The sequence below is a fragment of the Alosa sapidissima genome, chromosome 9 (genome assembly GCF_018492685.1).
Source record: "Alosa sapidissima isolate fAloSap1 chromosome 9, fAloSap1.pri, whole genome shotgun sequence".
Taxonomy (NCBI): Eukaryota; Metazoa; Chordata; class Actinopteri; order Clupeiformes; family Clupeidae; genus Alosa; species Alosa sapidissima.
Window position 1 is genome coordinate 16,150,565 of NC_055965.1, and position 12,881 is coordinate 16,163,445.

General features: G+C 42.9%; 1 long non-coding RNA gene across 1 annotated transcript; it reads right to left on the bottom strand.

Moving 5' to 3' along the window:
* Nucleotides 1-482: 482 nt before the first annotated feature.
* Nucleotides 483-12,881, bottom strand: LOC121718405. The gene is made up of 5 exons (XR_006033922.1): nt 12,865-12,881; nt 4,147-4,164; nt 3,123-3,156; nt 1,659-1,724; nt 483-1,102 (listed from the first exon to the last, which is right to left on the bottom strand). It is a non-coding gene; the product is annotated as an uncharacterized LOC121718405 (long non-coding RNA).

Consider the following 12,881-nt stretch of genomic DNA (forward strand, 5'->3'; position numbering starts at 1 on the left):
CTGTGTCACTTGTGAAATTAGCTGCAACTGTAGACGACCCACTTACAACTCGTTCACACACAGGTTTACGCTTCACCACATCGCTGTAGAGTGGACGGCAACTTGCAGAGCTCGTTGAACAGCTGGATGAATCGTCCATCTGGGCGTTGGCATTAGTTACTACTGTGACTCCAGTCACCTCAAACCTTGGTGTGCTTACGCCAAAAGATCGTGCGGAGTCGTAAACAAATGTGACCAGGGAGTCTATAGAGCTGAAGTATGCAACACAACTTGACCCCTCACCTTTCTGGTTGACGTTTCTGTTAGCGTGTGAATCAACAAACGCAAACCTTGTTCCTGCATTCACTACAGCACATGTGTTAGCACAAATGGTTAACAAACAAGCATCATTGCTAAACAGCGCCCGCTGCAGTGCTACATCAAAAGGCATGGCAACATCTCGTAAAGCATTGTCATAGTCATCAACCTGAATAAATCCAGTGTAAGAATCAGCAAAGTTTATTGAGAAATCACAATTCCACACTTCATATTGTCTAGGCAATTCAGACACAGCAATGTAACCCCTTCCTTGGTCTCTTATTTTACCCTGTGCACTCATTGACCTGTAAAGAACAGTTCCCTTAATCAAAACATCATCAAGATCTCGAGTTTCCCAACGCCACACGTTCTTCATCTTGGACTTCAAAACAGCAGTCAAACTGATGGCACCACACTGCTTGTTGCGCACATTTCCAAACCGTGAATCGCCTTGATGAAAGGACCCCATCAGCACAGATCTCTCTGGGAAGTCAACAGATTCATTCAAAGAACAACAATCAGTAGCATTATTTTCTTTCACATTACTTGACAATGAGTTTACAACAGAGTCATGGCACATATTCAGAGAGTTGGTAGAGTTTGTTTGAGAGTTGGTAGAGTTTGCTTGTATTGCGTCCGAAGACTGTAACTGGCATTGTAACTGGCATTGTAACTGGCATTGTAACTGGCAGTCCGAAGACTGTATAGCGTCCGAAGACTGTGTGTGGGCTTTTTTACGAGGACGCCCAACCTCGTCACAGGAGACCAAGTCAACCTGCGCCACCGGGGACCTCTTGCTCGGCACCTGTAACACAGAAAACCCATCATAAGGTTACCAAGTCTAACATATCAAACGTCTTTAATAATTTCATCATTAAAGCAACTAATATACACATACTTTCAGAACAGTAATGTATATATATTTAGATCATAAATATTCAGCAACTTCTTAAAAGTAAATATGGCGAGTTTTCATATAGATCTCCGTTTCTCATGGGTCACTGAGTACTGTTGTTATGAAACAAAATCAAAACAATCAGTTTTACCTAGCTCAAGTTGCTAAAACCAGCAGCTAACGGTAAAAACAATAGTTTTCATTTTGTTTTGTACCGACAATACTTGGTCACCTTGAGAAACGTAGATCTATGTGAGAACTCGCTAGATTTCTCCTTTAAATTAGACATGCAGCAGATCCTTCATTAAAATCAAATACATTCAAAATGTAAGCGGCATTTCAAGCAAACATACAAACTACTGTAAATAAGAATTGGGAGAAACATAAAATGTGCTCAACATTATGTTTCCTATTAAACACGCAATCATAATACATCAGGACAGATAGTTAAGCTCAACAGCCTGACCTCAGTAGACCTCAAGTCAGCCTGTCTCTTCTTGGCCGCCCTGGACCGCTTGCTTGGACACGGCATCTGCAAAACACACAGAAAACACATCAGAAATATCATACAGTTACCACTAATACTTTCATCAGTTCTGATAAACAGGCAATAACAATGTACATATTTACATCATAAAGACTCTTTAACTTCTGAACTTAAGACAGGGCTCTACATTTAAAAAAAAAAAAAAAAATTCCAGGAGCACTTATGCGCCCAAGTTAAAAGATTTAAGGGCACAGAAAAAAATCTGGTTGCACAGTCGGTTCTGTACTTAACTTACACATAATGTAACATTGCACTGCAGCTAACAGTTAAACATGCCAGTACACCAATTGCGAACAATAAAAATGACTGACATACCTGCCTACTTTATTTTCAATCCGTTATATTTTTCTGCATTTTGTTAATGTAAAATAATTGCATTGGCGTAGCCCATTTGCATTTAGCCTGTATATCAAGTATCTTGCCAAATGTAATTTATTTATTTGTGAATCCATCCGTAGCAAATCCAAATATGCCTATGGTGACCTATCTGACTGCATACTGCCCACTACTAAAACCAGGACTAACGCCAATTTTCTTTTCCACAAAAACCAACATAGTCTAATCAAGGATATTTATATTTTTTTGAAATATTTGCCTTGATGGGGGCAGTAGGCAAATGTTACTTTCAATTTGCACTTCCTGCTAGGGTAGGCCACACTGCATTTATCAAAAGGGGTGATATGTAGCTTTATAGCTATTGTTAATCTGCTAAACAAATTAACATCTGGAGGATTGTTACATACCACTAAGCCTACACACAACTACCATGAAATGGAACCTATTGCACACATTTACAGCTACACCCTAGTTAGGCATACACATTCTTGACCTAAAGTACAAAGCATACGAGACAGGAATAAAACTAATCCAAGCTCAGGATGAGCAACTACGTGAGCATCTCTGTCCAAAGCCCAGCAACCCACTTCAACCTGCATCCCGGTATACAAATCAGACTATTAACCAAATGTTAGGATTAACTTCCAATACAACAGTAATGTTTCCCTCTACACCTCTTAAATCCTCCTTCCTTGCTTTCATATGCATGCCACACCACATTCATCCATAACCCAAATAATACCACACATCACCACTGAAAACTACTGCAGGAGTCCCTGCAGTGATTCTCATGACTTTCTACTCTGAGGCCATAGAAATTACTCTGAATCAGCGCATATCAGTGTAATATACTAGTTTTTCTGTCCAGAACTGTAAGGCATTTCAATGCCATACACAAGGCCAAGCACAGCTGTAATTATTCCAGATCAACATATGGCATATTTCTTACTAGCACTACGGTTAAACATTTTGCAGGCAATGCAGCATAAAAGTTTAAAAATTTCCCTAGAAGTTGTACATAAAAGCCCTGAAACATTTAACACTTACCTTCAATTAACTTGCTCAAAAAGGAATCCAAAATCTGGAAAACATTTAACATATATAGTTTATGAAAGATACAAACTTAGCATTTACAATTAGATAGAAACATAGATATGTACTTTGAGCTTACAAACGAGTGATTTTGCTTATAATTGTAAAAGAGTATTTTAGCCGTAACCTACGAATTCATAGCTATGATTTTAGCAGCCTTGGTCACATTCCACCCAAACAAGACCAATTTAACCTAGGATAACTTCACATCCTCTGTTTAAGATCAATTAAATTACTTAATTTGTTAAGAATTGTACATAGTTACCTGCCTTTACACACGGTGTACATGAAACGGAGCCATACATTTGTTTAATCAACTCCTACGGGTTTGCTATGTTCTCCCGCAGCTATAACTTAGCTGCTAGAAGTCTGTCTCTGATTTAGCAGAGAATGTCTAAATGGGCTCTGCTAACATTAAGGTTAACTTGCATTCCAAACGGCTTTCGAGATCAGACATGACTCCAAAACTCAACCAAGGTTATAGTACCGAAAAACGTTTTCCAACACAGTTAGAATCTATTCAAAATAAGTTCAGTTAACGTTACCACAAAGTTAATTGCTCACAATCAAACGTGCCTAACAACGTTAGCCTGCATCATGGCGTGAAGCATCATGCCAGCATGATGTAAACTTAATTCGACGATACAACGTATTTCATGAGATAACGGCCAGTTCTCAACACATTGCCTGCTTCCATAGGATAATATGTTTTATGTAACGTTAGGCTATTAAAGTTACTAATTCATTTTTACACAATTGCTACCTTTCCTGTCTGCCTAACTTGAACGTTAACGTTTGTCGTTCATAGTGTGACACTAAAACGTTAGCTGCTAACACATTTAACAAAGGTGGCTCTCCAGATGCACCTCAGCTAGACATATTTTCATATTTTTGTGTGCCTATTCTGTTATAAGTAGATCAAAACCAAATATACAGCCATATCAATTCATTTTCTGGAGACGTTAACTTTGCGTCTTACCTCGACAGTTGTAGTCAGCTAAAAGAAAGATGGTAGATGTCACAGACGAGATACTGGATGATACTCGTCACAATAAAAGTCCCTACTTCATTTGCCATTCTCGACATCAAAATATTTCCACACAGAACACAAAATACATTTGATGGAAAGGTTAGAGATTACAGGTGATAGGTTAAAAAACAAATATCACCATGAAACTTAACTACCATGAAACGTATTACTATCATAAAAAACATCATTGTTGTATTGCAAGTTTTCTGAAATCTCATATCCAGACTCAGCAAATCAGGCAATATCTGCATAAAATGTGGTAGGCCTAATTTGCATGATTAAAAAAAAGAAATGTGAATAAAGGATAAAGTCAGACAAAAATATTTGTATTTTATTGACATTACATAGGCTCCAACATTTGGTAACAGTCACACCATTATTGCACCCAACATATATCTGAAAACACATCTGATTGAAGCTGTATCGTAACCAAACTTAGTATACAGACTACTGACCCAATCAGGAGGATGCTCAACAAATTTGGTGACCTTTGACCTCTAGGGGGCACTGCAATTAAGAAAAATGCCTTTTGGCCTGTAGCTGCTGTTGTGCTTAGAATACTGTGACAATACTGTGGAAGGTCCTTAGGTCAACAGAGGACAACTTGTGACATCAACATAATTGTTTGGCCGCCATATTGGATTTAATCAAAAACACGAATAAGTATTCGCAAGTCACAACTTTCAGCTGATCCTCACCAAAATTGGCAGAGACCATCTTCAGACCATGCCTGATCAGTGTATTTTTTTCTGGAACAATTGATTGAAGCGTTCGCCTGTAACAGCCAATCGAAATTTGCGGCGAAGCCGCCAAACAGGAAGTGAGCTCATATCTCAGCAACGCTTTCATGTATCAAAACCAAACTTAGTACATGGTCCTCAGGACCAATCAGGAGGACGCTCAATAAATTTGTTAACCTTTGACCTCTAGGGGGCTCTGGAATTGGCAAAAATGTATTTTGGCCTGTAGTTGCTGCATTATTCTGCAATGGAGGTCAATGGCAGCCCATAAAACCGTCTGGTTCATCCTGATGATGCACAAATAATTTGGTGACCTTTGACCTCTATGGGGGCATTGAAATCACAGCAAGCATGATCATATCTCAATCGATCTTTTATTTTTGATGTGAAACTAATGACAGCGAGTTCCATCCAGTTAATTCTAATGCATGCCGTGCGTGCAAGGGTGGGGCAGGGTGGGACGAGCAGGGGCGATTGCGGCGGTGGGTTGACTGGGTGAGGGGGCGGCGACACTCAGCCCTGGTTCAGCCACACAAAATCAGTTATGTTTTGATGTGAAACTTGACCTTGTAACTCAGCCAATCTTGGGTTGTTTGGCATGGAACTTGCTGTGACTGCTTAATGCTATATGCCTGATGCCACGGTATTGAGTTGCATGGCAAATCTGGCCTGCTGAACTAACTGCTTGGCCCCCTCATTGCTGCTTGCAGCTATATTTGGGGGCCAAGCAGCGAAGCTGCGAGGCAACCATTGTGTTTCTATTTGTTCTTATTATTATTATTATTATTCCGCCATTGAAGTCAATGGCAGCCCATAGAACCGTCTGGTGAAAAGTTGTGAAATTTGGCACACTGATTAGGGACAGTCCCATGATTAATGTCACCAAGTTTCATGATGGCACCTAGAGCACTCTAGCGCCACCAACAGGCCAAAGTTGGACGTGCGTTCACGCACGTAACTTTTGACCCGTATGGCCGATTGTCAAAAATGAGGTATCGTTGGAATCCTTGGACCAAGCCGAGTTCAACGCACCCTATGACGTCAATTTCCGCCATGATGGATTTTCCGCCATATTGGATTTTAGTGAAAGTGAAACTAAAACTTCACAGGTCACAAATTTTGTCCGATCAACACCAAACTTGACACACATGCTCTTCAGACCAAGCCGCACAAAAGTTATTCCTTTTCGTCTTCGGAACTAAAACCGTTCGCGCGTAACAGCCAATCGAAATTTGCGGCGAAGCCGCCAAACAGGAAGTGAGCTCATATCTCAGCAACCCTTGCATGTATCAAAGCCAAACTTGGTGCATGGACTCAGGACCCAATCAGGGGGACGCTCAAGAAATCTGGTGACCTTTGACCTCTAGGGGGCGCTGTAATTAAGAAACATGCCTTTTGGCCTGTAGCTGCTGTTGTGCTTAGAATTAAAACGCACTAGTGGTGTCTGGTAATACTGTTGGAGGTCCTTAGGCCGACCCAGGCCAATTTGTGATGTCATCGTAATTGATTCGGCCGCCATATTGGATTTAATCAAAAACACGTACGAATTTTCGCAGGTCACAAATTTCAGTGGATCCTCACCAAAATTGCCAGAGAACATCTTCCGACCATGCCTTATCAGTGCATCGCTTTTTGGAACGATTGACAGTAGCATTCGGCTGTAACAGCCAATCGAAACTTGCAGCGAAGCGGCCAAACAGGAAGTGAGCTCATATCTCAGCAACCCTGCCATGTATCATCACCAAACTTACTACATATGTTCATGACCCCATTAGGAGGACGCTCAAGAAATTTGGTGACATTTTACCTCTAGGGGGCTCCGTAATTGACAAAAATGCATTTTGGCCAGTAGTTGCTGATGCGCATTATTTTGCAATGGAAGTCAATGGCAGCCCATAGAACCGTCTGGTAAAAAGTTATAAAATTTTGCACACTAATTGGGGACAGTCCAATAATTCATTTCACCAAGTTTCATGCCGGCACCTCAAGCGCTCTAGCGCCACCAACAGGCCAAAGTTGGACTTTGTGTTCACGGATGTAACTTTTGACCTGTTGACCCGAATGGCAAAATGAGGTATCATTGGAATCCTTGGGCCAAGCTGAGTTCAACACACCCTATGACGTCAATTTTTGACCTCTGTGTTTAAATCACAGCAAGTGTGATCATATCTCAGTCAATCTTTTATTTTTGATGTGAAACTGATGACAGCAAGTTCCATCTAGTTCATTCTAATGTGTGCGTGCAAGGGTGGGACGGGGTGGGTTGGGCAGGGGCGGTTGCGGCGGTGGGCTGGCTGGGGGAGGGGGCGGCGACACTCAGCCCTGGTTCAGCCCCACAAAATCAGTTATGTTTTGATGTGAAACTTGACCTTGTAACTCAGCCAATCTTGGGTTGTATGGCATGGAACTTGCTGTGACTGCTTAAGGCTATATGTCTGATGCAACGGCATTGACTTACATGGCAAATCTGGCCTGCTGATTTCACTGCTTGGCCCCCTCATTGCTGCTTGCAGCTATATTTGGGGGCCAAGCAGCGAAGCTGCGAGGCAACCATTGTGTTTCTATTTGTTCTTATTATTGGGGGCCAAGCAGCGAAGCTGCGAAGCCCCATTGTGTTTCTATGATTTCTTACTATTATTATTATTATTTAACATCTTTCTTCCGCCATGGGAGTCAATGGCAGCCCATAGAACCGTCTGGTAAAAAGTTGTGAAATTTGGCACACCGATTGGGGACAGTCCCATGATTAATTTCACCAAGTTTCATGTCGGCTCCTCGAGGGCTCTAGCGCCACCAACAGGCCAAAGTTGGACGTGCGTTCACGCACGTAACTTTTGACCTGTTGATCCGATTTTGAAAAATGACGTACCGTTGGAATCCTTGGACCAAGCCGAGTTCAACGCACCCTATGACGTCATTTTCCGCCATGATGGATTTTCCGCCATATTGGATTTTAGTGAAAGTGAAACTAAAACTTCACAGGTCACAAATTTTATCCGATCGTCACCAAACTTGACACACATGCTCTTCAGACCAAGCCGCACAAAAGTTATCACTTTTCGTCTTCGGAACTCAAACCGTTTGACCGTAACAGCCAATCGAAATATGCGGCGAAGCCGCCAAACAGGAAGTGAGCTCATATCTCAGCAACCCATTCATCTATCATAACCAAACTTAGTACATGGACTCAGGACCCAATCAGGGGGACGCTCAAGAAATCTGGTGACCTTTGACCTCTAGGGGGCGCTGTAATTAAGAAACATGCCTTTTGGCCTGTAGCAGCAGTTGTGCTTAGAATTAAAACCCACTAGTGATGTCTGCTACTACTGTTGAAGGTCCTTAGGCCGACCCAAGCCAACTTGTGATGTCATCGTAATTGATTCGGCCACCATATTGGATTAAATCACAAACACAAAAAAGTTTTTGCAGGTCACAAATTTCATCTGTTCCTCACCAAAATTGGCAGAGACCATCTTCAGACCATGCCTGATGAGTGCATTGCTTTCTGGAACAATTGACAGAAGCTTTGGCCTGTACCAGCCAATCAAAATTTGCGGCGAAGCCGCCAAACAGGAAGTGATTTAATATCTCAGGAACGCTTTCATGTATCAAAACCAAACTTAGTACATGTAACTCAGACCACATCGGGAGGACGCTCAAGAAATTTGGTGACATTTGACCTCTAGGGGGCTCCGTAATTGACAAAAATGCATTTTGGCCAGTAGTTGCTGATGCGCATTATTTTGCAATGGAAGTCAATGGCAGCCCATAGAACCGTCTGGTAAAAAGTTATACAATTTTGCACACTAATTGGGGACAGTCCAATAATTCATTTCACCAAGTTTCATGCCGGCACCTCAAGCGCTCTAGCGCCACCAACAGGCCAAAGTTGGACTTGTGTTTACGGACGTAACTTTTGACCTGTTGACCCGAATGGCAAAATGAGGTATCATTGGAATCCTTGGGCCAAGCCGAGTTCAACACACCCTATGACGTCAATTTTTGACCTCTGTGTTTAAATCACAGCAAGTGTGATCATATCTCAGTCAATCTTTTATTTTTGATGTGAAACTGATGACAGCGAGTTCCATCCAGTTAATTCTAATGCGTGCGTGCAAGGGTGGGGCGGGGTGGGATGGGCAGGGGCGGTTGCGGCGGTGGGCTGGCTGGGGGAGGGGGCGGCGACACTCAGCCCTGGTTCAGCCCCACAAAATCAGTTATGTTTTGATGTGAAACTTGACCTTGTAACTCAGCCAATCTTGGGTTGTATGGCATGGAACTTGCTGTGACTGCTTAAGGCTATATGTCTGATGCAACAGCATTGACTTACATGGCAAATCTGGCCTGCTGATCTCACTGCTTGGCCCCCTCATTGCTGCTTGCAGCTATATTTATTATTATTATTATTCCGCCATTGAAGTCAATGGCAGCCCATAGAACCGTCTGGTGAAAAGTTGTGAAATTTGGCACACTGATTAGGGATAGTCCCATAATTAATTTCACCAAGTTTCATACCGGCACCTTGAGCGCTCTAGCGCCACCAACAGGCCAAAGTTGGACTTGCGTTCACGCACGTAACTTCTGACCTGTTGACCCGATTGTCAAAAATGAGGTATCGTTGGAATCCTTGGACCAAGCCGAGTTCAACGCACCCTATGACGTCATTTTCCGCCATGATGGATTTTCCGCCATATTGGATTTTAGTGAAAGTGAAACTAAAACTTCACAGGTCACAAATTTTGTCCGATCGTCACCAAACTTGACACACATGCTCTTCAGACCAAGCCGCACAAAAGTTATTCTTTTTCGTCTTCGGAACTAAAACCGTTCGCGCGTAACAGCCAATCGAAATTTGCGGCGAAGCCGCCAAACAGGAAGTGAGCTCATATCTCAGCAATCCATTCATCTATCATAACCAAACTTAGTCCATGGACTCAGGACCCAATCAGGGGGACGCTCAAGAAATTTGGTGACCTTTGACCTCTAGGGGGCGCTGTAATTAAGAAACATGCTTTTTGGCCTGTAGCTGCAGTTGTGCTTAGAATTAAAACGCACTAGTGGTGTCTGGTAATACTGTTGGAGGTCCTTAGGCCGACCCAAGCCAACTTGTGATGTCATCGTAATTGATTCGGCCGCCATATTGAATTTAATCAAAAACACGTACAAGTTTTCGCAGGTCACAAATTTTATCTGTTCTTCACCAAAATTGGTAGAGACCATCTTCAGACCATGCCTGATGAGTGCATTGCTTTCTGGAACAATTGACAGAAGCATTGACCTGTACCAGCCAATCAAAATTTGCGGCGAAGCCGCCAAACAGGAAGTGATTTCATATCTCAGGAACGCTTTCATGTATCAAAACCAAATTTAGTACATGTACCTCAGACCCCATCGGGAGGACGCTCAAGAAATTTGGTGACATTTGACCTCTAGGGGGCACCGTAATTGACAAAAATGCATTTTGGCCAGTAGTTGCTGATGCGCATTATTTTGCAATGGAAGTCAATGGCAGCCCATAGAACCATCTGGTGAAAAGTTGTGAAGTTTGGCACACTGATTAGGGACAGTCCCATGATTAATGTCACCAAGTTTCATGATGGCACCTAGAGCACTCTAGCGCCACCAACAGGCCAAAGTTGGACGTGCGTTCACGCACGTAACTAGTGACCCGTATGGCCGATTGTCAAAAATGAGGTATCGTTGGAATCCTTGGACCAAGCCGAGTTCAAAGCATCCTATGACGTTATTTTCCGCCATGATGGATTTTCCGCCATTTTGGATTTAATCAAAAACACTAAAAAGTTTTCACAGGTCACAAATTTTGTCTAATCGACACCAAACCTGACACACATGATCTTCAGAACAAGCCTCACAAAAGATACTCCTTTTCATCTTCGGAACTAAAACCGTTTGCCCGTAACAGCCAATCAAATTTGTGGCGAAGCCGCCAAACAGGAAGTGAGCTCATATCTCAGCAACCAATTAATCTATCATAACCAAACTTTGTACGTGGACTCAGGACCCAATCAGGGGGACGCTCAAGAAATCTGGTGACCTTTGACCTCTAGGGGGCGCTGTAATTTAGAAACATGCCTTTTGGCCTGTAGCTGCTGTTGTGCTAAGAATTAAAACACACTAGTGGTGTCTGGTAATACTGTTGGAGGTCCTTAGGCCGACCCAAGCCAACTTGTGATGTCATCGTAATTGATTCGGCCGCCATATTGGATTTAATCAAAAACACGTACAAGTTTTTGCAAGTCACAAATTTTAGCGGATCCTCACCAAAATTGACAGAGACCATCTTCAGCCCATGCCTTATCAGTGCATTGCTTTCTGGAACAATTGACCGAAGCATTCGGCTGTAACAGCTAATCGAAATTTGCGGCGAAGCCACCAAACAGGAAGTGAGCTCATATCTCAGCAACCCTGCCATGTATCATAACCAAACTTACTACAAAGGTTCAGGACCCCATTAGGAGGACGCTCAAAAAATGTGTTGACCTTTGACCTGTAGGGGGTGCTGCAATTAGCAATATTGCATTTTGATCTGTAGTTGCGATGTGTTTTATCGATCATTTATTTTTGGATGTGAAACAGATGACAACATATTCCATCCAGTTCATTCTAATGCGTGCGTGGTGTGGTAGGGCGGGGCGGGACGGGACGGGGTGGGACTGGCAGGGGTGATTAGGTGGGGGGGCTGGCTGGCGGAGGCGGTGGCAATACTCAGCCCTGTTTCAGCCCTACAAAATCAGTTATGTTTGATGTGACGCTTGTTGAAAGTGTTGATCGCGACTGTCTGCTGAGTTCTATCTTGTCGCCGTGGCTACTCCGGCCTATACTGCTTGGCCCCCTCATTGCTGCTTGCAGCTATATTTGGGGGCCAAGCAGCGAAGCTGCGAAGGCACCCATTGTGTTTCTATTTGTTCTTATTATTATTATTATTATTATTATTCCGCCATTGAAGTCAATGGCAGCCCATAGAACCGTCTGGTGAAAAGTTGTGAAATTTGGCACACTGATTAGGGATGGTCCCATAATTAATTTCACCAAGTTTCATACCGGCACCTTGAGCGCTCTAGCGCCACCAACAGGCCAAAGTTGGACTTGCGTTCACGCACGTAACTTCTGACCTGTTGACCCGATTGTCAAAAATGAGGTATCGTTGGAATCCTTGGACCAAGCCGAGTTCAATGCACCCTATGACGTCATTTTCCGCCATGATGGATTTTCCGCCATATTGGATTTTAGTGAAAGTGAAACTAAAACTTCACAGGTCACAAATTTTGTCCGATCGTCACCAAACTTGACACACATGCTCTTCAGACCAAGCCGCACAAAAGTTATTCTTTTTCGTCTTCGGAACTAAAACCGTTCGCGCGTAACAGCCAATCGAAATTTGCGGCGAAGCCGCCAAACAGGAAGTGAGCTCATATCTCAGCAACACATTCATCTATCATAACCAAACTTAGTCCATGGACTCAGGACCCAATCAGGGGGACGCTCAAGAAATCTGGTGACCTTTGACCTCTAGGGGGCGCTGTAATTAAGAAACATGCCTTTTGGCCTGTAGCTGCTGTTGTGCTTAGAATTAAAACACACTAGTGGTGTCTGGTAATACTGTTGGAGGTCCTTAGGCCGACCCAAGACGACTTGTGATGTCATCGTAATTGATTCGGCCGCCATATTGGATTTAATCAAAAACACGTACACATTTTTGCAGGTCACAAATTTCAGCGGATCCTCACCAAAATTGGCAGAGACCATCTACAGACCATGCCTGATGAGTGCATTGCTTTCTGGAACAATTGACAGAAGCATTGACCTGTACCAGCCAATCGAAATTTGCGGCGAAGCCGCCAAACAGGAAGTGATTTCATATCTCAGCAATGCTTTCATGTATCAAAACCAAATTTAGTACATGTACCTCAGACCCCATCGGGA